The following is a 6,000-nucleotide window of genomic DNA, read 5'->3' as shown; positions in this document are numbered from 1 at the left end:
TAAATTTATGTATACAATAGAACAATATAAGTTTAATAATTAACATGAAAGTTATGTAACGATAGAGTATAAAACGTGATCATTTCGGATGTATGGTCGGAGTCAGATTTGGGTTGAATATACCCCAATTCCCAGAGCTCTTAATAAAAAGCACCGCATATAATCGCTCTGTGATTATGTGTTTTTGAACGCTAACATTTTGGTGACCCAAAGATGGGACCCTTGTGAGTGCTGCTGAGCGAGATCGTGACTCGATCACGCTCCAGCCGGCACCGAGGGATTCTCGGGGAGCCCATCGGCCGCGAACGCTTCCGCCGCTCACAAACGTCCCTGGGAGAAAGGTAAGGTGCTTTTTACTTTGGTTTGGATGCCTGCCAATAAGACGCAGTGAAAGCTATGCTTGGTTGGGCTAAAGGAATTCCTGTTGGTGTAAGCCTAGGCGCCGTTCCGTAAGACAATCGCGAAAGTGTTGCAGGTTCGGCATTTGTGGTATTTTTGAAATGGAGAAACTTAAAGGGATTTTGGGCAGTAACACCCCTATCCCGCAAAATTCTCCTTTGGGGTGCTTATTAGCACATTGGAAACAAGGTAACTTTGGGGAAGGATTACGTAAAACTAAGTTGATTGATTATTGTAATTCATGGTGGCCAGAATATGCCTTGGAGAATGGTGAAAAATGGCCAAAATATGGTACTCTGCAATATAACACTATTTCACAGTTAATGTCGTTTTGTAAACAAGAAGGAAAATGGGATGAAGTCCCATATGTTGATCTGTTTTTCTACTTACAGGGAAAGCCAGAATGGCAGAATGAATGTAGATTATTAATGGTTATAACATCTGCAAAGTGGGGGGTTTGTGAGGAATGTTGTTTAGAACACTTGTCGTTAAGAGAAAGCTTGAGTAGGGAAAATTATACAGATATTGATTTACAAGTAGCTCCAATAGGAACAAGAGAACCTAACCCTATCCCACCTGTTTCATCTGTCCCTATCCCACTACCTGCTCCTCACCCACCTACCCCTGAACCTGTCTCATCTAGTACACCTTTCCCTCTTTATCCTCCTCTCCCATCATCACCCGATCCCTCTTCCTCGGAAGATGAGCAAAACCTAAATGTGAGAAAAAGGGGAAAGTGGTATGTGAGTGAAAAAGATAGCGATGGTAATGAATCAGTGACCCCAATAGCTCATAGAACCCGGGGTCGGGCAAAGCTTGCTCCAGTTGTGCATAGAGATGGCATAAGGAAACAAAAACAGACTGTGATTGCCCCCTTGCGACAAGGTGTCTGAGTGGAAGGGCCAGTATTTGTAAAAGTGCCTTTTTCCCCGGCAGACTTAGTCATTTGGAAACAGTCAGCCGGAACTTATAGAGAAAATCCTGATAAAGTGGCATGTGTAGTAAAAATGGTTATGAAAACGCAAAATCCTGACTGGGATGACATACAGGTGATATTAGCTACTCTGATGGATTCTACTGAAAAAGAAATGGTACTCAAGGCAGCCAAAGAGAGGGCAAGAGAAGATATTAGAAATGGGCTGGTAACAGGGAACTTAGATCTGAATTTCCCAATTGAGGATCCAAATTGGGACCCTAATTTATTGTGTGATATGAGGAGATTACGGAAATACCAAGAGTGGATCCAAATAGGAATTCAGAATGCTGTACCCAAAACTATAAATTGGTCCAAACTATATGAGGTTTGACAGGAAAAGAAGAAATCTCCCACTGCGTTTTTGGAGAGGCTTAAAGAGGTAGCAAGGAAATATACAGACCTCCAAATGGATACAGAGCAAGAAAAGGTTCAGCTTGCTCTCATATTCTTGGGCCAATCACAGGATGACATTCGTAGAAAATTGCAAAAATTAGAAGGGGAAGAATTAAGGAATTTGGATAAGTTACTCGAGGTCGCTTGGAAGGTATACAACAATCGGGAAAAGGAAGCTAGTAAAAGGCAGCAGCAGAATCTTTTGGCAGTAATGCAGGGGAGAGGGAACCCAAATTTCAGGGGGCATAACAGGAATGGTCGGGGTAGGAAACCAGTTACCCAGGGGTTAAGCCTGAATCAATGTGCATATTGTAAGCAGGAGGGGCATTGGAAGCGAAATTGCCCAAGTTTGAATAACCAGTTTGACCAGGGCAATCAGTTCCAGCAGGCTACCAAGGAGATGGTCCTGGGGGAGTATACCAGCTGACTAGATGTAGAACCAGTAGAACAAGTCAAGGAACCTGCTGAAAATATACAGTTAGGACATAAAGAGGTCAGATTTCTAATAGATACAGGAGCTACTTTTTCTGTATTGAATGATTTGCAAGGACAAATTGGGGACAAGGAAACGACAATAGTCGGCGCTACAGGGAAAGATGAAAAATGGCCTTTCCTGCAACCCCTAGATCTGTGTTTTGGAAACAAGGTCATGACACACGAATTTTTATATGTACCTGAGTGTCCAATTCTGCTTTTAGGGAGAGATTTGCTAGCAAAACTTGATGCGGTAATGACCTTTGAAAATGGAGAGCTTATAATGAAAATACCTGAATCAAAGACGGGACAGATATTAATGATCAAAGAAAAACCTGTCCCCTCTATCCCTAGGGAGGTAGAAGATGAAGTGATTCCCCTGTATGGGAGACAGATACACCAGGGAAATCTAAATTGGCACAACCAGTGCATGTAGAGTTAAAAGAAGGGGCAAGGGCTGTACAAGTCAAACAATATCCCATAAAACCAGAAGCACGGCAAGGAATAGTAAAGATTATTGAGAAATTCTTGAAATACCAGATTTTAGAAGAATGTGAATCAGAATTTAATACACCAATATTTCCAGTAAAGAAGCTAAATGGTGAATATAGATTAGTGCAGGATTTGAAAGCAATAAATAAAATAACAAAGGACATTTATCCAGTGATAAAAAATCCTTATACATTGCTAACATCTGTAAAGGATATATATAAATGGTTTACCATAATTGATTTAAAAGATGCCTTTTTCTGCATCCCCCTTGACAAAGAAAGTAGGAAACTATTTGCCTTTGAGTGGGAAAACCCAGGGAACGGAAGAAAGACCCAGCTCACCTGGACACGATTACCACAGGGCTACAAGAACTCGCCGACCCTATTTGGAAACCAACTGGCAAAGGAACTGGATATTCGGACTGAAAATGGGCAAGTACCAAGAGACCAATACTTATTGTTGCAGTATGTTGATGATATACTAATAGCTACAGAAGAAAGAGCAACCTGTATAAAGGTAACCATTGAGATTTTAAATTCACTGGGAATGGGAGGCTATAAAGTATCCAGAGGAAAGACACAAATTGTATAACAGACTGTGATTTACCTGGGATGTGAAATTTCACAAGGGCAACAAAAACTAGGTATAATCGTATCCAAGCTATTTGTGCTATTCCAGAGCCCCAGAATTTACATGAGCTGCGAGTCTTCCTCGGGATGGCAGGATGGTGTCGCTTGTGGATCATGGACTATGGACTGATTGCGAAACCCCTGTATGAAGCTCAAAAGACACAGCCATTCACCTGGGGCAAACCACAGAAAGAAGCCTTCCTAAAATTAAAGGAAGCACTGACAACTGCTCCAGCATTAGGGTTACCTGATCTGTCTAAAGATTTTCAGCTGTTTGTACATGAAAGGCTGCGCCTAGCACTAGGAGTCCTGACACAACATCTGGGAAGCTGGAAAAGGCCAGTGGGCTACTTTTCCAAACAACTCGACAACATAAGTGCCGGGTGGCCCTCATGTCTGCGGGCAGTCACAGCTACTGTGATTCTGATTCAAGAAGCCAGGAAACTTACTATGGGAAGGCACATAGATGTCTATGGACCACACATGGTAACCACTGTCTGAGAACAAAAGGGGGGCCATTGGTTATCTCCCAGCAGGATGATGAAATTCCAGGTAGTCCTGACTGAGCAGGATGGTGTCACATTAAAAACAACTAACCTTTTGAATCCAGCTTTGTTCCTTGATGATCAACGGATGTCTGGGTCTCCTTCCTTCGACAAATGGTGGAGAATGCGGGCATAACCGAATCTCTACCCTTTTTCTCGGATTAAAAGAAAAAGGGATTACGCCACGGTCGGGAAGTTGGGTTTGGGTCCCCCTGCAGCAGGGACGGTGCCGGAATTTGAAGCACCCTTAAGGTTCACAACGGTGGACTTAAGCCAATACGTGCCGCCGGAGCCTGGAGAGCTGCAACAGCGCTGATTAATAGGTATGGATAGGCAAGCGGCATATGATTTATTTACCGCCTATTTAGAGCGGCGTGGGTTAAAAGGGATAGATTTAAAAAAGGAGTTACCAGGGTTATTAGCCTATGGCCATGCTAAGGGTATTTTTTCTAACCCTCATACAGTTCATGAGCTAGCAGAGTGGAAGAAGTTTGGGGAAATATTGTGGGATACAGTGTTGGACGATGATAAGTCAGCAAAGAAATTCGGGAAGTTATGGCGGGTGGTGTATAACACGTTACTGCAGCAGGTCTCTGAGAGAAAGGCAGCAGAAAGGGCAACAGAAGCTCATAGGAGGAATATAGGGTATGGTCGTGAGGATGATCCCCTGGCACCTTCTGTAACTAAGATACTTATGCCTAAGGGTCCCCAGGAAAGTAGTGTGGAAGATTTTTCTATAGGCGCAGTGGAACCGTCTGCACCTTTCCTGTCTGAGGGGGAGGGCGAGTCGGATGGTGGGGGTAAGAGCAAACCAGCTTTGCCTCCGCTACCGGCTTCGGGCGGGTCGGATGGTGGGGGTGTGAGCAAGCCAGCTTTGCCTCCACTACCGGCTTCGGGCGGGTCGGACGGTGGGAGTGGGAGCGAGCCAGCTTCGCCTCCGCCGTCAGCCTTGCCTCCGCCGCTTCCCCTCAATGAGCCGGCTCCGATTACAGCTTCGGCGGGGGGGCTGCATACCCCGCGCGAGCCGGCTCCAGCGGGGGGGCTGATTGCCCCCCGCGGGCCGTCTCAGCTTGAGCCGGCTCCGGTTTCACTGTCAGCTCCAGCGGGGGGGCTGCTTCCCCTGCTTCCCCCGCGCGAGCCAGCCTCTGCTTCACTGCCTTCCCCGTGCGAAAACTCGGTGCCTGCACCGAAGCGCCAGCAGCATAGCACCCTTAAAGAGCCAGATCCCATCCCAGGGGCACACCGTGATCCATGGGGGGAGATGGCTAAACAGAGGAGGGAAGCTTGGGCTGCTTTGGCGAAAGAAGTAATGCAAATGGGGGATGGTGAGGCGGTGGAAATAGCTTCTAGTCTTGCATGCCCAGTTACATACACACCACAGTATGATGCACAGGGGAACCTTACGCATAATATAGCAGAATATACTCCCTTAGATTGGAAGCTGTTAACTCAGCTACGTTCTACGGTTAGTCAGTTTGGAGTAAAAAGTGAACCTGTTAAGCAAATGCTAGATTATCTTTTTAATACTCAGGTTTTATGTCCTAATGATTTAAGAGGAATAGTTCGGTTGATATTCACTCAGCATCAGCAGTTGTTGTTTAATGCACATGACCCATTACATGGAGTAACAGTAAAGGAGCTGATGGGCTTAGAGGCATTTTTACGTACAGAGGCACAGATGATATCGGGACCAGATAAGCTTAGAGAGGCTATGAGGTTAGTGAGTGCTGCAATTGACATGGTTAAAGAGCCAGGAGGGTTACCGGTTTATATGGGCATTAAACAAGGTAGAGAAGAATCATTTGGAAATTTTATCGATAGAGCAGCTACTGCTATAGATCGGGCTGGTGTTGCAGGGCCCTATTGAAGTAGTGTGCCTTGCAAAATAGCAATCCAGCAACCCAAAGAGTGCTAGCTACTTTAGGGGCAAATTGGGCTATTGAGGAAGCATTAGAGTGAATGGCATTAATGCCAACAGCTTCACAGGCATTTATAGTAGAAGCCTTAAAGGAATTAGGATTAGGGTTGCAAAAGCATAGTCTACTCAAAATCAGGTGTTAGCTGCTCTTGCTCCTCTCCGAAGCGGCTCACT

The sequence above is a fragment of the Ammospiza caudacuta genome, chromosome 7 (assembly GCF_027887145.1).
Source record: "Ammospiza caudacuta isolate bAmmCau1 chromosome 7, bAmmCau1.pri, whole genome shotgun sequence".
In the NCBI taxonomy this organism is placed as follows: Eukaryota; Metazoa; Chordata; class Aves; order Passeriformes; family Passerellidae; genus Ammospiza; species Ammospiza caudacuta.
Note: the sequence above shows the minus strand (reverse complement) of the source record.